The sequence below is a fragment of the Elephantulus edwardii genome, unplaced genomic scaffold (assembly GCF_000299155.1).
Source record: "Elephantulus edwardii isolate Elephantulus edwardi_28Jun2011 unplaced genomic scaffold, EleEdw1.0 scaffold00018, whole genome shotgun sequence".
Lineage (NCBI taxonomy): Eukaryota > Metazoa > Chordata > Mammalia > Macroscelidea > Macroscelididae > Elephantulus > Elephantulus edwardii.
The window spans coordinates 8828248-8850415 of NW_006399768.1; the positions used below are offsets into that span (position 1 = coordinate 8828248).

The window sequence follows — 22168 nt, forward strand, 5'->3', positions numbered from 1 at the left end:
CCTTAGAGAGGGACATCATGCTTGGGAAGGTGGAGGGACGGCGCAGGAGAGGAAGGCCCTCTATGAGGTGGATTGGTTCAGTGACTGGGATAATTGGGATGGGAGTGTCAGAGACAGTGGGATTGGCACAGGACAGAGCGGGGTTTAGGACTGTTGTAGATAGGGTTGCTATGAGTCGGAAGCGACTCGTCGGCACATAACAATAACAACATCAAGTCAGATCTGACCCAGTCACCCTACATGTAACAATAGAAAACATGGTCCAATCCTGCAATATCCTCATGATCTCTGTTATGCTATTATTATAGTCACTGTGGCAATCCATTATATTGAGGATCTACTAATCCTAAATGATATATACAATTATTAATAAACTGTCACCATCGAGTTAATATTGAAAACAATATCCTGGATTACAACTAAGAGTGATAACAACATGGGTAATAAAAGCACAGAAGATAAATTATTCCTTTGATAAGATAATTAATCTTATCTCCAGAATAAGTTGCCTATCAGTATACAGACAACAATTCTGGGAATAAAAATGATATATTAACTTAAGGAAAAGCAATAAATTACTTTAAAATAGCAATAGCAAAGAAAGAAAAATAACCCAAGCCAGATAATACACAGATGAGGAATGCATAAGAGAGTCTTATTCTGGAGACGTGTGGTAGCCAGTCTCCAGGATAGCTTCTAAAGATATGACTAATAGTCATCCAGTTAAATATTCCACTAAATGGTCTCCTTTCACTTTTAACTAGGCCTTTTATGTGACCACTATGGTTGCAGTGACAACGGCATAAGCTTCTAGCTTACAAAGGACATTATCATTTCTCTCACTCTGAGAAAGAGGCTACATGCCTCTGAAATATCACAATAACCAGCATAGAAAGGAACTGAAACTCGTTACCAACGTCTAGCACATGAGTGAGGTACCGAAATTAGATATTCAAGCCCAGTCAACATCATTGTATTTCTGCAGACCAAACCGATATGTGATTTCTGAAAGAATCATGGAATATTCTTGTAAAAAATATTATCTGTTGCTTTATGTCACTAAACTCTTGGATGATTATTTATGCAACAATAAATAACTGATGTGAATTGCAAAAGTCAGACTGGTTAGGTAAGGTGAGGAGTATACGGAGTACTTCTGATGTTTTTGAGATCCCTGGGTAATGCAAGCTATTTGTGATCAACTGCCCACATAAAGGCTGGCAGTTGGATAACACTCAGCATGCCCATGAAGAAGGAATTAAGGGTTAGTTTCTGTAATGCACCAAGGTAGCCCTTCAGGGCACTTTTACTGTTCAATACACAGTGTTGCCATAAATCAAAATGATGAGTTTGACTTGAAGTACTCTAATGCTTCTAGAAAGGATAAGGTCTAAAATATATTTGTTCCATCAGATTTTCAACATGGAGGATATCGTCTAGCGAAGATAAGTATCATTTACACTATCACAGGTAGCTAAATTGTTTTATATCAAGTATATTGATTTCATAGCTCATGATAAAAAGGTACATAATGAGAAAATTAACTGAGGATGCTCAGTTTATTAAGAAATCATCACTATCTCTTTCAATGCAGTTTATAGCCTCAGATATGTGTCAGTTCAGATTCAATGTAAATGAGTTGAAGTGACAGGAATGGTAAGAAGGATGATATTTGTATCTAAAAGATTGAACACTCACACTTGGTTACCTGAGCAACAAACCATGTATGAACTAAAGTGTATAGAAAAATGCAAAGATAATAGATATTTGGCAAGATTAAGAAAGAACAGAATAAAAAACAGGTTAAGAGCCTCGTAATAATAGTCTTGAAAATAATGACTATATTCATTTATTAATGTATTATATACCTTTCCATACATTCAAAGCAAAAAAACAAACAAACAAACAAAAAAACACACCCAGAAATAATAAAAGCCCAGCTGAGCAATGAAATATGCATTGAATAATGGAGACCTGGGATCTGACAAGCCAGTAGAGTGACCTGAGGTAATACACTTAACCTAGTCAAGCATTTACTTTCTAAACTGTCAGCAAAGATATTATGTCGGAGCTACTGTGAGGATTGAAGCCTTTGTACCAAAGTCAGCAAGAAGTTATGTTGTTAACCCAAAGACTCTGCCTTTCTGGAGTTTGAAATTTATCAGTAACTCCTGAGAGAAAGATGAACAATCTTCTCCGGTGCAATTTACAACCTCAGAAACACAATGAAGAGTCAGCTATGAATTGGTTCTGCAGTGAGAGAAGGTAAGAGGCTCTGAGGATCAAAGGAATCCTGATGCCACAAACTTAAGCACTTGGCTGTTAACCTACAACTTGCTGTTTAAATTCATTAAGTAGTAGTAAATCCCATAGGAAGAAATTGCCCATCCTTCTCCTATGGAGCAACTGGTGGATTTGTTCCACATTTCTTTGGAATTGAAGCACAACTTATTTCCACTAGGCCATCAGAGCTCTTGTTCTGAGAGAGAAGGACCCAGAAATCTGCTTTTAAAAGACTGGTGTTGTTAGGTGTCATCAAGTAGGATTTGAATCATGTGACTTTGGGTTCACAGTTCATTCAACTCCTTATCACTAGGCCACCAGAGTTCCTTTCTGTAATATTATTATTATTATTGTTGTAGGCTCTGAAGTTGGAACTGAGCAATAGCTGACCATACAGGATGTTTTCAGAGGCAGTAAATCACAAGGTAAGAGATTGCCCTTCCCTCTCTTACAGGGCAGGTTCTGGATTTGAAGCACATCAGCAGAGAATTGCCAGAGGTCCAGGCTGGGTTTAGAAGGTGTCGTGGTACTAGGGATATTGTTGCTGATGTTAGATGGATCTTGGCTGAAAGCAGGGAATACCGGAAGAATGTATATCTGTGTTTCATTGATTATGCAAAGGCATTTGACTGTGTGGATCATAACAAACTGTGGCTGACTCTGAGAAGAATGGAAATCCCAGAACATTTAATTGTGCTAATGCGAAACCTATACTTGGACCAAGAGGCAGTAGTCAGAACAGAGCAGGGTAACACTGCGTGGTTCAAAATAGGGAAGGGTGTATGCCAGGGATGCATCCTGTCTCCATACCTTAGCTGGGCTCTTTGAGGAGAATTGTGGCATCAGGATTGGTGGAAGATCTATTAACAATCTGCATTATGCAGATGACACATCCCTGCTTGGTGAAACTGAGGAGGACCTCTTGCATTTGCTGCGGAGGGTCAAGGACTGCAGCCTTCAGTATGGACTGAGGCTCAATGTCAAAAAGACAGAGATTCTCACCACTGAACCAATTGGCAGCGTCAGGATGGATGGTAAAGAGATTGAGATTGTTCACAGCTTCAGTTTGCTTGGCTCCACAGTCAACACTCTTGGCACCAGCAGTCAGGAAATCAAAAAGCTTATCGCGATGGGAAAGTCTGCTGTTCGGGACCTCTCTAAAGTACTCAAGAGCAACGGTGTCTCTCTGGAGACTAAGGTGCGCCTGATATGGGCCATGGTCTTCGCAATCACTTGTTATGCATCAGAGAGTTGGACAATGACTAGGGAAGACAGAAGGAGAATTGACGCCTTTGAGCTGTGGTGCTGGAGAAGAGTATTGAATGTACCATGGACAGCCAAGAAAACAAACAGATTCATCCTGGAGGGGATTAAACCAAGCAACTCCTTGGAGGCAAGGATTCTGGGGCTTCGTCTGACATACTTTGGACATGTTGTAAAGAGAGAGGGGTCCTTGGGGAGGGACATCATGCTTGGGAGGGTGGAGGGACGGCGCAGGAGGGGAAGACCCTCTATGAGATGGATTGCTTCGGTGACTGGGGTAATCGGGATGGGTGTGTCGGAGGCAGTGCGTTTGGCACAGGATAGAGCAGGGTTTAGGGCTGTTGTACATAGGGTCACTATGAGTCGCAAACGACTCGACGGCACATAACAACAACAACAATGGCTGGGATTGCAGCACAATGTATTACCACTAGGTGGTCAGAGTTCCCCTCTGTCAAAATTAGACTTAAAAAAAAAAAGCGCACAATAAAAAGCCCAGAAGAATATAACCCTCTAGGATGGATCTACTTAGTCATATTAGTTCACTTTTTGTTAGAACTGCACACAACAGCATTTTGGAATCTAATGAAAATATTAGGGACTTAAAATTGGAAAACCTTATAAACCAGGCAATAACAGGAATTTGGCCTTTTCATCAGTAACAATCATCTACAAAAAGTGTTACAAATTTGAGGAAATCAAAATGAAGCAGCAAATAATGTGACGAGACTCTTGAGTTTTATGATAGTCAATAATATTTGCTGGATTCCTCCTAATTCCAAAATTTTGGTTGTAGACATAAAATATCTTCCAAATATTAAGGGAATTTCCAAACACTAAAATTATATTCAGAAGAGGCCATGTTACAGGATATATTATTGCTGATATCAGGTGGACTTCGGTTGAAAGTAGAGATTATCAGAAGACGCTTACTTGTGTTTTATTGTTTGTGGAAAGACATTTGATTGTGTAGATCATAACAAAATAAGAAAATAATGGAATCTTAGAACACTTAATCATGTTTATATTAATTATACCTAGACCAGAAAGCCAATGTCCAAACAGCAAGGGAGATTTGCTTGGTTCAAAATTAAGAAAATCGTGTGTCAGTTCTTTATCTCTTCTCCATATCTGTTCAATCTATATGCAGAACATATAATTCAGTAAGTTGGACTTCTTGAAGACCGTGGTATCAGGACCAGAGAAAGGTTTGTTAACAACCTGTGTTAGGTAAATGACACAGCCTGGCTTGCTGAAAATGAGGAGTAATTGAAACACTTGCCGCTGCAGAAGATCAAAGACTATAATTGTGAATGAGCATTACATCTCCACATTAAGAAAACAAAAATCCTCATCACTGGACCAGCAGACAGTATCATAGCTAGAGAAAAGAATGAAATTGTCAATGATTTTCTTTTACTTGGATCCATATGAACACCCACTGTAGCATCAGTCAAGAAATCAAAAGACATGGTGCATTTGTAAATCTACTGGCAAAAATGCCAGTTTAAGTATTACAGTGCATCTGCTCCAAGTCATGGCATTTTCAATTACTTCTTAGGCATCTGAAACTTGGACAATGAGTAAAGGATGGAGGAAGAATATTATTTGAATTGTAGTGTTAGTGAAGTGTAACGAATATACCATGGACTGCCAAAAGAACAAAAAGGTCTGACTCAATGCTCTTCACAGTCAAGGATGGTGAACACAATTTCATTTACTGTGGAACTCTTTTCAGCAGGAAGGCATAATGCTTGGAAAAGAAGAGTGTAAATTAAAAAAGAAGACAACCTCAATAAGATGGATTTATGTAATGACTACCACAATGGGCTCTTGACCATGAGAATCAGGACAATGTCACAGGATGGGACAAGTTTCAGATTTGTTATTCAGAGGGTCACTATACTTGTAGTCAACTTGATGACATCTAGTAACAACAACATATGTATATGATTTCTAGTCTTGTATTCATAAATGTCCATAAACTTTGAAAATCATCAAAGCTATACCTATAATTTCTCTCTACATATTTATACCTGTTAGTGATGTTTTAAATTTTAATCGTATCTGTCTTTACTATCATAATCAAAGATTTTATGTGTTCCTACTGACAAGAGAAAACTCCTCCCCCCCAGTTTTGCTTTCTGTGAATGTCTCTCACATTTGCCAAATTCTGTTCATCTTTACTGTCACATTCTTCTTGTTGTTTTTGCTTGATGCTGTCTGATTGAATAAGATTCATACTAATTTCTGTACAATAAAATAAAACTCTGGTCAATCTAGCACCATACTCACATTTTCTGTTTTGCTTAACCCCACTGTTGCAGTCACTGGGTCAATCCAACTCATTGAGAGTCTTCATGACTTTTGCTGACCTTCGAACATTCCCAGTGGGATGTCTTTTTCCAAAGATTGATGCCTCTTGATAATATGCCCAAGGCGTATAAAGTAAAATTTCATCATCTTTACTTTTAAGGATTACTCAATTTGCACTTGTTTTAAGACATATATTTTTGTTCTTTTGACAGTCTATAATAAAACTCAATATTCTTCACAAATACCAGAATCTAAAGAAATACATTTTTTGATCTTCCTTACTCATTGTTAAGCTTTGACTCCTATGAAGCTATTGAACCCACCAGGACTTGACTCAGAAGCACCTTAATCCTTACAGTGAGAGTGTATTGGAATTTTCCACCAATAGTTACATACTCTAATATAAATTATTTCCTGTAGGAAAAAGAAAGTAATATTTGTTTCTTTGATTTGTTTATGATGAAATAGATGCAGTGTCATGCAAATCAAAATGGATTTATAAATAAACCATTTTGAAATAGAAAGAAGTCAAACCAAAATTGAATACATAAAAAGATAAGAAGAATATGTAATGGCTTCTTTTATGGAGAATAATTCTTCTTGGCCTCTTAGAGGTAGAGATAGAAATTCAAGACGACAAAAAATTGAGCCTTTTTATAAGTGTTACATTCTCTTTTTAGCTTTCTTCCTTTTACAGATAGCTTTTGAAATTATTATTATTGTTAATTTTGGATGAATTTTCTTGGTTTTTGTTTCTTAAAAAAAAGCCTGCAAAATAATTCTGGTATTCTGCTTGTGCAATTCAAAGACAACTCACTCTATTTAAAGACAAGAATGCAGTCTTCTGTTGGATTAAAAATGTATTTAAAGAGAGAAAAAAAATCTATTAGTGATGGTAATGCCAAAAAATGCGCCCTGGTGTATTGTAGTGAGTATATGTAGGTTTTACCTTATAGTACTATAGTTTTTGATACTTCACCATGACTGAACATCACTTTGTAAGAAGAAAAGTATTTTAAAAATATGAAAATTTATACTTTAGTTAGAAGAATCCATTTTCTTGTTCAGAGAGAAAGATTTTTTAATGGAATTAATACAAAAGTATGACCTTATCTATCTAAATCTGAACACTTTCTTCTAAAAAAATATATATATATGCATGTTTTTGAACTGCTAATAATTGTCAAGTTATTCCTAAATATATATCAATGATTATTGAAAAAAATGCATATAAAAACAAAAAAGCGTGCCTTGGGGAACTGATTATTCTCATCTTTTATATACATCATCACATTGCAGAATTCCAGAACATTTTACAAAAATGCAGCATTATTAACTACCACAAGAACACGGAAACAACCCAAATATCCAACTACAAGCTAATGGATTGAGAAATTAAGGTACATTTACAAGATGGAATACTATGTAGCATGTAGTAGCAATGATTTCAGAAATCACTACGTAATTTGGGAGGGACCAGAGAGCATTGTGCTAAGTGAATTATCTCAGTCCCATAAGGACAAATACTGCATAAGACCATTATTATAGAAATAAAAAGATAACTAGCAAAATTTATATGAGGATCTAAGGTAGGGGGAGAGGAAGAGTAGAGAGTAGATATGAGCAGGAGGTTAATCATAGGGTGGCACAATTTGATGAGTGAAGTGAGGGTTGGGTAAAGGAAATGGGAATGGTCTAGTGTAAAAAGCAATGTATATGAACTTTGTAAGTAAATCAGTATAAAATAAAAATGTTATTTAAAACAAACAAAAATATACAGAAAACCCTGCAGTATTAATGATAAGACTAAATTCCATATTTAGCTATAGATGAATAAAAAGATTTAATATAAGAAAAATATTAAAAATTATTAATTTCATATTAATTGGAAATTGAAAAAATATGTATAAAACAAGAGCAAATAATTCAGCAGAAGTGACTTGTTCTGGAATTAAACATATTCAAATTCAAGATGCAAAACCCCTACAAAGAAGTTGATCTGGACTCATAATGACCTTATAAAAGAAAGAACAATTAATTGTTCTAAAAAATTTACAAGGCTGGAAATCTTTACTGAAGTAGACTGCAATTTCTTTCTCTATAAGAGCTGCTGGTATTTTCAAACCACTTACTTTTCAATTTGCATTTGAGCACTACATCAACATAACTCCTAAAAACATGACTGTTGTTGTTGTGTGGCTTCAAGTCAGAACCAGCCCATAGCTGATTTTCCAATGGATTTTCAGAGGCAGTTGATCACATAGGAGGAAGAAACAAAAACAAAATATTATAGTATAAGGTCAAGGACTGCAGCCTTAAATAAAATTGAAGCTCAACATCAAGAAAATAAAGATTCTCACACCTGGGACGATTGGCAGCATCATGATAGATGGTGAAGAGATTGAGGTTGTTAATAGCTTTAGTTTGCTTGGCTCCACAATCTACACTTTTGATAACAGCATCCAGGAAATAAGAAAAAAGATAAATTGCACTGGAAAGCCTACTGTCAGAGACCTGTCCAAAATACTAAAGAGCAAAATTTCAGTCTGGAGAATAAGGTGCACCTGATCCAGGCCATGATCTTTGCAATTACCTGCTATGAATCAGAAAGCTGGACAATGACTAGGGATGATGGAAGGAGAATTGATGTTTTGACATTTATTTCTGGAGAAGACTGTTGGATATATCATGGACTGCTAGGAGAACAAACAAGTTCGACCTTGAGAGGATGAGACCAGGCTGCTTCTTGGAGGCAAGGATTCTGAAGCTTGGACTGACATATTTTGGACAAGTTCCGAGTCAGGACCAGTCCTTGGAGAGGGACGTCATGCTTGGGAGGGTGGAGGGACAGTGCAAGAGTGGAAGACCCTCGATGAGAAGCATTGATTCAGGGACTTGGGTAATGGGGTAGGTATGTCAGAGACAATAAGACTGGCACAGGATAGTGCAGGGTTTAGGGTTGCTGTACTTCGGTTACTATGAGTCACAGGTGAGTGACTTGATGGCACATAACAATAAAAACAACATGATAGTAGAGATAAGCAATAAGAAGGTAGTTATCAGGGAGACTTAGAATACAATGGAAAAGCAAGAATTTTGTGAACTATTTGAGCCCATCAGCAGCTCTATGGAGAACAATGTGACAGTCTGCTTCTATGAATACATACAGCTTTGGAAACTCTGTAAGGGAAGTTCTACTTTGTACTGTAAGGTATCTGTAAGCCAGATTCAATGAGATAGGTAGGCAGATTGACTGATTTTCTTTCTACTTGGAGATACAAAAAAAAAAAAAAATACAATATAACCTAGTAAGATGGGGTTTCTAACTAATAGTAATTGAAAAACAAAAATCATTTGGATTACTTCATAATGACTTCATGTCGTTAGCTGTCCTTATGTCTGCCCCCAATTCATAGGTCCCCTCCTTATGTCTTCTAGAGTAGAACTGCCTCATAGGGTTTTCTTGGCTGTAATCTTTATAAAAGCAGATGGCCAGCTCTTGCTATTATGAAGCTTCTGGGTGAGTTTAAACAACCAACATTTTGGTTAGAAGCCAATGATTGCGACATAGGAATAATAGCTATGTTAGGAAAATTATCATCTATAAGATAGTGTGCTTTCATATTTCCATTTATTATTTCAAGCAAACCTCACAAGAACTTCCGAAGAAGGTGCTTTTTATGTTTACAAATAATTGATAGACACAGAGTCATACAAAGAAGATAGTGTGCTTTTATATTTCCATTTATTATTTCAAGGAAACCTCACAAGAACTTCTGAAGAATATGCTTTTTATGTTTACTATTAATTGATAGACACAGATTCATACAAAGAAGAAAAGTTGCTTTTCCAAGTCAACAGTACCTACGTTGAGCTAGAAATGCATGTAGTATGCCTTAGAGATCTCGGTTTTTATCACTATGGCTGCAAATAATATATTCTTCATTCATATCTGCTGAATAAATGAAACAATTATTAATATAACCATAATTGTCTTTATAAATAGCATATTTTCATGGGTATTTTAGGAAGACATCAGTACACAATACAACATACTTATAGGGGGTTTTATTCCTTTTTACATACTAGATACTTAAACAGATTTCAAACATAAGAAATTGCTTGAACTATTAACATATTGTTTACAAATACCTGATGGAACTGAAAAATATGATTAAGAAACCTGATTAATATGAAATACTTACTGAAGTCTAAAGGCTAAAACAAAATATGAATTCATTTGATTTTATAATTGACACACATGATGAATACTACTAACAATTTCTTACCTGACAAACCATAGGTTTATAAACTCTAACAAAGATAGTGGATATTTCAAAGATCAAGGTCCTTTCACAGTATGCTTTAAATTCTCTCATCACATCTTATGTACATTCGATGATAATTTGCTGAGTTTTTTAGAGATTAGATGCCACTCAAACACAGTCGTGAGCATATGTAGTTGGGACTGTCCATATTATCATATTGTCCATATACAATCTGTTTGCCATATTTTCACACAATCCAACATGTATGTAATCAGTCATTCATTCACTAACATCTAACAAGCATTAACATTCTCCACATGTAAAGTATTAATTAGAAGTAAATTTGCTATATTTAACATCAATTTGCATCCATTTTATAGATTATTGCTATTTATATGAATGTATTTAAACACTAGCTGAAATAAAGCCTTTAGTGAGAACTATTAATAAAATAAAGGATTAAAGATGTATGCTTTTTTCTGATATAAATAATATGTATGCATAAACTAAGCAGATCATTATACATCTTTTTAGGAAATCTGAGGACAAAAAGAGAACATATGAACACAATTGACCAGAAATAATTATGCCTCTCTCAATGATAAGCACAGATGCTTGGTTTTTATTTCCTCCCATCCCCCAGGGTGAGACCTTTATACAAATTCTAAGAACAGCAGAAATGAAAACAAAGATGGCTTGCGGTTCTAAAATAGATACTATCCAAATGTACAGAGAGAAAATAGATTGATTAGTAGCTGACTGGCTGGAAGGACAGAGGAAAGAATTAACAAGAACAAAGTTTCTTTTGGGAGTGCTAAAACATTCAGAAAGTAGATTCTAGTAATGCTCATACAATTCTATCTACATTCTACATGTCATTGAAATACAAAGATTAAATAGGTGAATTTTATTGCACACAAATTATCTCAATAGAAATGTTTAAAAACTTCCTACTAGAATTTCTGATAAATAATCTATTACCTTTAAGTAACGTTTGCAATATTTTTAAAAATAATTTTAGAGATTTCTCTGGTTTAGAAATATACTATTCTTTACTAACAACATTATTTGTACTAATATTATTAAATTTTTAAAATATTTTAAATACAGAACTAACCCATATAAAGACCAGGATAAAATAATTTCATTCTGTAGTTAAGGATGTGTCAAATTCTCTGAGTAGTTTAGTAATTTCACTAAATACAGTTAATCTAGAGAAAAAATGCAATGGTGTAGAATAGTATAGGTCTATTTAATTACAGAATCTTAAAAGTGTGAGAGATCTTTCACTACATCTTAAAGACACATTTTAAGTAAAAACAATAATTTATTTTAGAATTAGATTTTTTAAAATCAGAAAATAGGTAGTTTGTTTTGTTTTGGTTTTTTGGGGTTTTTTTTTTCTCTCTGACAAGTCTTCTAGCCTTTCAAAGAAAGAAACTTCTCCCCCCCCCCTTATTTTTTTAAATGTTCTACCAATTTTTTACTAACAAAATTTGAATACATTGTTTTCAAGAAACTTCTTTTGACTTTGATACACTTTAATAATATGTCTTGTGAAGGCTCTTCCTCATTCTCTGATCTTTAATCTTTCCCGGTATATTTTTTCCCCAAAAAACTAGTTCTTCCGGACAAGATGCCTACAGTATGTGAGATCAAATTTCAATATCGTTGTTTCTAAGAAGCACTCAGGTTGAATTTTCTCCAAGACAGACTTGTTTGGTTTTTTTGATAATCTATAGAATACTAGAATTTCTTTTTTTTTTTTTTTAGAATACTAGAATTTCTATTAAAAGTTTTATAGCTAAATGTTCTGTAGTTAGAATTTCCAGGTATATCCAACAATAACTACCTATACACAAATAAGCCAAGCACTTCTGTATGTACAGTTGTGGAATTTGATTTAGGAAATGTTGTTTTAGACAATTAATAAAGAACAAATTTATTTTGTTGTTCTACTTGAGCTAACCAATATGCTGGCTATCGTAGAAAATAAGAGTCAGTTATATATTATCTCCCAAATTCAAATTAAGCCAACAAGAATGTAAGATTAGAGGAAAATAGTTTCCTCTATAAGAGGGAAAAAAACTCAACCCTCAAACATTTTTCTGAAACAGAGGCAATCTTTCAGACATCAAGGAGAAAATTCACCTTTAAAGGAACATTCATATCATTAAATTTCAATATGATTAAACACCAGAATTAACAATTAAATCCCAGTAAACATACAGATTTGCACATTTCAAAGACAACTCAAGTTTGTTGTTGTTGTTGTTAAGTTCCATTAAGTTGAGTACCGCCCACAGTGACCCTATGAACAAGAGATCTAAACCCTGTCCTATCCTGTGCCATCCTCACACTTCTTGAAACACTAGAGTCTATTGTGGCAGTCACTTTGTCAATCCACTTGGATGAGGGTCTTCCTCTCTTTTAAAGACCCTCTACCTTTTTGAGCATGATGTCACACTCCAAAGAATAGACTTTCCCAGCAACGTGCCTGAAATGTGTGAGGCAAAGTTTTATCATCTTTACCTCCAAGGAACATTCTGGTTGCACGTTCTCCAAAGACAGTCAGTCTCACTGACTTTGAAATACTTAATCCATTGTCCCAGTTACTGTATCTATCCACCTCATGAAGGCTCTTCCTATCCTATGTGGTCCCTCCATCCTTCAAAGCATGATGTCCTTGTCCAAGGACTGGTCCCTCCTGGCTACATGCCCAAAGTTTATGAGAAAAATATCCTTGCCTCAAAGGAGAAACTTAGTTTCACTGTCTCTAAGCCAGACCTATTTGTTCTCCTGGTGGTCCATGGTATTTTCAATACTCTTCTCTAATACCACAACTCAAAGGCATCAATTTTTCTGTTATCCTCAGTTATTGTCCTGCTCTCTATACATAGTGTGTAATTGCAAAGACAATGTCTGAATCAGGTGCACCTTAATCTCTAGACTGACACCGTTGCTCCTCAGCACTCTGGAGATGTCCTTAACAGTATACTTCCCTAGTGCAATTCATTTTTTCTTTCCTGAGTTCTGGTACCAAGATTCTTGATTGTGGATCCAAACAAGCTGAAATTCTTAACAATATCAAGATCCAAGACTTTGCTTGCATGTGATAATAGTGATATTGTTAGATATGTTCACATTCTGTTGGATTATCTTTTTGAGATTAGGGATAAATAATGAATTTCTTCTAGTCAGTTGGTCAGGTAGCTGTCTTAAAGAAACTAGGTGAATATATCTAGAGCTGCATTTTTTGTTGAAATATGTATAATGGAGCCTACTACTGGAGCCTAATTTCTTGCCAATTCCTTCATAACAACAGCTTGAACTTCTTTTATTACCATTGGTTCTTTATTATATGCTATTTCTCTAAATGGTTTGTGTCAGCTATTTTTTGTTGGCACTTTGACTCTGTGCATTTATTCCTTTCATCTTTTTAAATTTTTTTTATTAATTAAGTTTAATAAAAGTTTATAGAGACTTTGGATTTTCATTCATTTATAGTTGTACTTTTTTTCCCCTGCCTAACCTCCCTCCACCCAGTTTTCTCTTCTCTTTGAAAAAAAGTAAAAGAAAAATTCTTTCATTGTTATACTATCCTTCCCCCCAAGTCCACTCCACTACGCAGCCTTCATTCTGGATTCCTGTCATGACAATAACACCCAGTCATATATCCCCTTTAAACAGTTCTCTCCCTCATCCGTTTCAATGCAGTATACATAATTTATCCTATCTTTCTCAGTCTCCCTCCAACCCAGATGTCAGTCCTATTTTACAGCAGTGGCACTATGCAGTATTTGTCCTTTTGTAACTGAGATATTTCACTCAGCATAATTTCTTTCCTCTTCTTTTGATGCTTCATGAATCCTCCAAAATTTGGCACAATCAAAATTAGGGATTTTCAATGCTTTTCTTTTAAAATAAATGTAATTCATTTTTAGCACAAAATCATATGTTTGACTTTATTTGTTTACTTTGTCACTCTCTCAATAGAATGTAAACTCACTGAAGATTTTCATATTCCTCTGATAAATTAAATTGTAGTATATAATTTAAATTAATCTTATTCTATCAAATCTAAAATTATTTACATGATTTAGGTGTTTCAAATGTTAAAAATTAAAGCCGCTGTTTGCCTTCACTTTAATTTCTCACTTGTTTTTTATAGATTAAAAAAATAAAAGGTTGCCAAAAAAAAACCAAAAAAATAAAATAAAATAAAAGGTTGCCAAGGTAACTGACTCTGAAGTGCAGAGGATCAATTTTTTACATAAGAACAGTGCTCAGAAAACAAAACAAAACCTAAAACACACAAAAAAACCCTCTACCCAGAGAAAGTCTGTAGTCAAGGACTTCTTTAAATTATTGAGGAGTAATAATGCCAGTATGAGGATGAAGTTGTGCCTCAATGGTCTTTTCATTCACTTGCTATACATGTAAGAGATTGACAATTAATAAATACTACAGAAGAAGTATTGATGACTTTGGGTTGTGCTGTTGGAGAAGAGTACCAAATATTCCATGGACTATCAAAAGAACAAACAAATAAATCTTGGAGAAAGTGCAGCCACAATCTTTCTTGGAGGCAACAATGGTAAAAGTTCATCTCACATACTTTGGTCATGTTGCTTACAGAGGCAACTACTTGGGGAAAGACATTTTGCTTAGAACAGTGGAGGGATGGTGAGAGAGAAGAAGACCCTCAGCCAGATGGGTTGACAAAGTGACTGCTGAAATGAGTTCAAGTGGGTCAAAAAAGGGTGAGGATGGCCCTGGATAGGACAGGGTTCAGATTATTGTTCATAGTGTCACTATGTGTCATACTGCAATTGACGGTACCAAACAACCACAACCAATTACCAGAGATCTGGGCAACAGCCAAAAATGACATGATGAATTGATGCCTTTGAGTTGTGGTGCTAAAGAATAGTATATTTAATATACCATAGACCACCAAGAGAACAAATAAGTCTGTCTTGGAGAAGGTGAAACCAAGTTTCTCCATGGATTCAAGGACTTTAAAGCTCTGTCTCATATAATTTGTGCATGAGGCCAGAAAGGAACAGTCCTTGGAAAAGGATATCATGCTTGGAAGGTTGGAGAAACAGTGCAGGAGAGGAAGAACCCAGAAGAGATGGATTGATGGGATTAGGTGTGTTGGAGTCAGTGAGACTGGCTCAGGATAGGGCTGGGTTCAGAGCTATTGAACACAAGGTCGCTATGAGTCTCAGGAGATTTGACAGTACATAACAACAAGAGCAACCACCACAACATAAGAACAAGGGGGGAACAATATGAAAGTATCTAAATCCAAATTGTCTAAGTAATTTTAACACAATTTAGTTTATACTAATTAGTTAACTTTTGGTCACTTATTTCATTTTGCCTTTTATTTTATTTTCAAATTTAATTGTTCCTAGATCAGATTGATCTCATATGGCAAACACTGATACAGTTCTAAGTGTACACAACATTTTCTAGTAGGGTAGTGGGGTCATCAGCATCTCCATTCAACCTTTACTTCTGAGTTTGTCTAATCTCATCATAATCTTTTTCAACAGTTAATGAGCCAATTCTGTTGGCTCTCATTCCTGGCCTTTCAGGGCACTAAATGAATATGCACTTAGGGGGAAAGACTGCTACTCTTTCTTTTTTATAATTAATGAGTCTAACACAGTTTCTAGAAATAAAATCCATAATTATCTATTTCAATATTCAGCAGGCACATCGCTTCTCCTGAAGACATATACTATTCTTTTAAAAGAAGTGAGTGAATTTATAGAAAATGATCAAGAGCTCCAGATGGAATAGCTTTTTGGAAAGCCAAGATTAAAAATCTGCCCCCTTTTTTGGCAGAACAGAGCTACATATGTTGTGGAGAGGTGACACTTCTGTGGGGGACAGGAAGATGACTTCTCTATACATGAGAACTTGTTGTAATCTGCCCAAAAACACCCAACCAAAAAAAAAAACCACACTACTGTGTTTGCATTACGTACAGCAAACTTTTGCCAAAATCAAATACTCCTTAATAGGCTTTTTCACCAGGTAAGCTTTCTAATCTTCACAAATTCTTAACTAGCCTTATAAACAAGAAATAAAATATAGATTGGAAAATATATTTTATCAGAAGAAAATGTCTTCCACATTTTTTCTTCTTTTTAAACATTTACACACCACACACAAAACAAACAAACAAACCCAGAATTCTATACTTATAAAATTATATATGTCTATGATCAGAATTTTAGACATTGGACAACATTAAATTTTGTGAGCTGTGTAATTTTTCTTCTATATTGTGTATTCTATAAACTAGGTAGAAAGTTTGAATTTGCTTAAATATGCTCAACAGACACAGCTTTGGCACTCAATAATATAGAGTTTAAATGGTGATGTAGAGTAAATGGTTCATTCTAGATTATTCATTGACCTCTCTGGGTTCTCAATGTTAGGAGACAAATCTAATCTCTTTACACAGAAGATGTTTTAAACAATATATATTATAGAAATAAAAAAAAATAGGTAAACTGTTTGGCAAGTATTAATGTCACATTTCTCAAGAGGATTGCAAGATTTAGCTAGCATTTCCAAACTGGACAGTTTTCCCACTTCAACTCTACAAGCAAGGCAAAGGAAAATCAAATTAGAACTTCCACTTAAGCAAAAAACATGCATCATTGTAGCTGGAAAAGAGACTATCTACTGTAATTATCATCTGGTTTTTAATTGCTACTTGGTAACAACATGATGATGTACAGTGTGTCAAGTATAGTTCTTAAGAGAATGCTTCTACCTGACTAAGATAGCAAATGATAGAAAATGCATAATAGTTGTTTTTTTTAAAAGATTGTATTTTTAGACTGTGAACGTTGTGTAAAAGAAAAGAAAATATTCTAGAAAGGAAGTATCATTTAAGTTTTGTGTCATTGACCTGACAGGTTGTGCCTTCCAGGTTTCTTTCACAGAGAGAAAAGGTAATGAATGTCTTTATATAGACTTATTAGATTCCATATACTGGAACTGTAGAAGAAAACAAAACAAAACAAATGACAACAAGAAAACCACAACCATCCTAATCTGTTGGAGAGATTCAAGTAACTACAATATGCTTTTTTCAGAGACCTATACGTTTAAGAATGAAGGAAAATAGTAACGGTGAAGCAAAATAAAGAGGAAAAAATAACTCATTGCTTACAAACATAAAGGTGTGACTCAATTTGATTTGTGGATTTAAATTCTTATGGTATCTTATAGTAAATTATATATTGTAATAATCACAAAAATGTAGAAGACTATCATTTAACTTTCTACATATCATTTAATATTTTAAACATTTTGAAGCATTCTGTGGCTAACCTAAAGATCTATTCTTTCATCCCATAAGCAGATCACTGCAAGGAAGATGGGGCACTTTGCTTCATTGGAGACTCTCTTAGGAAACCTAGAGGATTTCCATTCTGTGGTATAGGCCATTAAGATTTCAAATCAACTTGACGATAATGGGGTTTTCAGACATTTAAAATAAAGCAAGATAAAAAAGTCTTACTGGGGAAATAGTATTTTGTTTTGTTTTTTCAGGAATCTACTTTAGATTCCTATATATAATAGAATGTTAATTGAAAGGTATTTTATAATCTAGTGTTTGAATCTTGAGTTTATAAGGAGTGACTGAGAATTTAGATAAATTGCGTCATTCTGCATACATTTTATCTAGAAAACTGGGCTGATTTTCATCATAGTGTTAAATGTGGTAATGCACAAAATTCAGTCTGCCTTTGAAGTTGGAATAGATGATGAGACATATTCGCTAACAAAGTATACAAAAGGTAGAGATGAATTTATGGATATAATTGAGTGAAAACCTCACCTTGATGCCTGGGATTCCTCATAGTAAACTCCAGCTCAGTGACACAAGCAGAGTAGGTCTGAGGCTCCAAGACTGCTTTCTGGCCAAATTTTAGATCATTAGATGAGAACATCAGAAGTGATCAAATGTCTACCACCTACTCAATAAACTAACATTTCTCTTGCTTAATTTGTCACTGGACCTAAAGAAGGCCTCTGTATGGACCATATACTTGTAGTAAATGTTTAGTTTGCTAATTAACTCTTTTCTTTGCACTATATTTTCTATTTTTTACATTTCTTCTGATGGAATAATTAACATCCAGAAAACATTCAGATTTATGTCATGAAAGTTAATTTTACCTAACTTCAAGGGTAGCAATCTCATCAATTTTTATTTCCCTGTGACCTTAAAGAAGAATATTAAGAACAATGAATACCAAGGTGAATTATTTTAACACCTTTGGATAATAGTTTTGACTTTTCATTATCACCAAAGAGTTATCTGGAGCGTTCAGACAAATTTTGTGATCTTTAAATCTTAGATTTTAGCAGATCATCTCTCTTCAACTTAAGTGACATTTCCACAATGCTAACTATATCGCTAATGTTAGTGACAATTTCTAAGATGTTTTTCCACATTTCAGGAGGAATTTCAAGCTTCTTAAGATGTCTGGCTTATAATGGTATTATAAATTGGCTCTTCCTTAATTGCCCAGTTACATCTCTCATTCTTTCATCTTTATAGTCTTTTGATATAGAATTGCTGTCAATTCTCCTACAGAGAGCTCCTTGAGGGCATACTTTGGGCATGTTGCTAGGAGAGGCTATTTTTGGACAGAGCTTCATAGTTGGAAGGATGGAAAGTCAGCCAAAAAGAGGAAAATCCTAAATAGGTTAAATGACACAGTATATTTGTTCCTTGATCACAGTAACAATACATCCTTATTAGCAATACATACTGTTGTCAGTCTTTCTCTATGTTTTATTGTTATGTGTCAGGGAGTTGACTGAAACTCAGTGCAATACTATGCACAATAGCTCTGAAATCTACCCATTCTGAGCCAGTCCAACTAAGACACACCTACCCTCATACACTAGTTACTGTGTAAATCCATCTCATCCAGGATCTTCCTCTCTTGGATTGTTTCTCCACCCTTCCATGCATGATGTTCTTCACCAAGGACTGGTCTCTCCTAGCCACATGTCCAAAGTATGTCAAATGTAGCTTCAATATCCTTGGCTCAAAAGAGTAATTTGGTTTCACTCTCTCCAGGACAGACATGTTTATCTTCTTTCTTGGCAGTCCATGATACATCTAACACTCTTATCCAACACCACAATTCAAAGGCATTGAACCTTCTCCTGTCATCCTTAGTCATTGTCCAGCTTTCTGATGTGTAGAAGCAACTGTGAAACCCATGGACTGGATCAAGGGCATTCAAGTCTCTAGACTGAAATTGTTGATCTTTAGTGCTATGGAGATGTCTCTGAAAGCAGGTTTACCCAATGCAATTCATCTTTTAATTTCCTGATTGCTGGTACCAAGATTGTTGACTGTAGAAGCCAGCTGAAATTGTTAACAATCTCAATCGTTTCTTCATCTATCATGCTGCTGCCATTTGACCCAGTGGTGAGAATCTTTGTTTCCTTGATGTTGAACTTCAAGTGCGTATTGAAGACAGCAGTACTTGCTACACAAGATCAAAGACTGCAGTCTTCTTTCTCTATTAAGCTTTTGACAAAATTAACCTAGATAATTTCTGGCCAAATTACTGGCATATAGTAAGCCACAGCATATGCCATGTTCACCAGTGTTAATTTCAAAACCACTTTCTGTACCCACAGGAAGATGGAACAGGTGGCAAGAAAAGATTAGAAAATGAAAAATACATATTGAAGATATCTAGATTTTCATGCTACCCATTGAATAAAAATTTATTATGTCTCTGTGTTTGCTCTGTGGTTATTAAATATTGTATCCATTCTAATTTATCTTTTAACATGATCCTAACTCATGCTTGTCAAGAAGAACTAGACTTTGGAAAAAGATATCATTTTGGGAAAGGTGGAGGGGCAGAAAAAGAGAGGAAGACCACCAACAAGACAGAGCAACAGTGACTACAACAATAAGCTTGAACATATCAGTAGGACACTATAGAACGAGGCAAGGTTCAGATCTGTTTTTCAAGGGCTACTTACTATGGGTCACCATCAACTTGGTGGCACTTAATGACACTTCATATTTGTACTGTTGTACCCCAAGCTTAGAAGCCCATGCTTAAGTTTTTAAATGGCATCCATGCCTTCATTCAGCTTTATGAATTTTTATAAACAGTATGGGCTCTATGAGAAGAAATGTGGTATCAGAATTGGTGGAAGATCTATCAGCTAAAAAAAAAAAAAAAAAAGATCTATCAGCTATCTGTTATGCAGATGACACAACCCTGCTGGCTGAAACTGAGGAGGACCTGAAGTGGTTGCTGCAGAGACTCAAGGACTGCAGCTTTCAATATGGATTGAGGCTCAATGACAGGAAGACAAAGATTCTCACCACTGGACCAATTGGCAGCATCGGGATGGATGATGAAGAGATTGAGATTGTTCACAGCTTCAGTTTGCCTGGCTCCACAGTCAACCTCTTGGCACCAGAAGCCAGGAAATTAAAAGACGTATTGCCATGGGAAAATCTGCTGTTAGGAACCTCTCCAAAGTACTGAAAAGCAATGGTGTCTGTTTGGAGACTAAAGTGCATCTGATACAGGCCAGGGTCTTTGCAATCACTTGTTAAGCATCAGAGAGTTGGACAATGACTAGGAAGGATAGAAGGAGAACTGATGCCTTTGAGCTATGGTGCTGGAGAAGAGTATTGAATGTACCTCACACTGCTAAGAAAACAAACAGACTCATCCTGGAGAGGGTTAAACCGGGAGGCTCCTTGGAGGCAAGGATTGTGAGGCTTCATCTGACATATTTTGGGTATGTTGTAAGGAGTCCTATGTTGTATGTATGTCCTTGGAGAGGGACATCCTCCTTAGGAGGGTTGAGGGATGGTGCAGGAGGGGAAGGCCCTCTCTGAGATGGATTAATTCAGTGACTGGGGTAATCAGGATGGGTGTATCGGAGACAATGCAATTGGCACAGGACAGAACAGAGTTTAGGACTGTTGTACACAGGGTCACTATGAGTCGCAAGCAACTCGACGGCACATAACAACAACAACATCAATGGTTGATATTTACAAGACATAGAACAGAATTTAAAAAATAGTGAAAACTTAGACAAATAAATACAAATATGAATTCAAGTAAAATGAATACTCAAACCAAGAAAGTAATACCATTTACAATAGTATACTACAAAACGACATACTTAAGAACATGCCTAACTAGAGACACAAAAGACCTTTACAAACTAAACTACAAAATACTTTGGCAAGAAACAATAAAAGACCTACATAAAATGCAAAACTGTTCCTTGTTCAAGAATAAGAACTTGCAATATTTTGAAAGTGACAATCCTACCAAAAGGAATCTAAATGTTTAACACAATCCAAATACAGATACCAAGTTAATTTTTCAAGGAGGTTGAAAAGTCAATCACCAAGTTTACTTGGAGAGGAAAGAGACCCCAAATAAGCAAAGCAGTTCTGAAAACAAAAAAAAAAAAATAAGTGGAAGGCATAGCACTACCTGATCTCAAAACTATTACCCCTGCTTTAATAACAAAAACGCATGGTACTGGTAAAATGACAGGTACCTAAACCAATAGAACATACTTAAGAACCCAGGAATGGACTAATCCATGTATGTTTAAATAATATTCAACAAGGAAACAAAACCTATCAAATGGAGTAACAACAACCTTTTCCTCAACAAATTGTGCTGGCAAAACTAGACTGTTATCTGGAAGAAATAGAAACAGGATCTACATTTCACACTAAACATAACAATCAACTCAAGGTGATCAGAGACCTGCAGTAAATCCCGAAACCATAAATATCATAAGAGATATAATGGGACCAAGCTCAGAAGGTCTAGAATATGGTATAAAGAGGCTGACAAATACAGCCAAAACTGCACAATCAGAAAAGGATAAAATTGATGAATGGGACCTTCCAAAAAATTAAATTGCCATGGTTTCCAATAGGATAAAAAGAAACCCTACTGACTTGGAAAAAGCATTTG

At 35.4% G+C, this 22168-nt stretch overlaps 1 protein-coding gene across 1 annotated transcript in view; it reads right to left on the reverse strand.

Annotated features, from left to right (window-relative positions):
- The window catches only part of GPM6A (glycoprotein M6A), a 254674-nt gene that overhangs the window by 172531 nt on the left and 59975 nt on the right, over positions 1-22168 (reverse strand). The gene's annotated exons all lie outside the window — the stretch shown is intronic.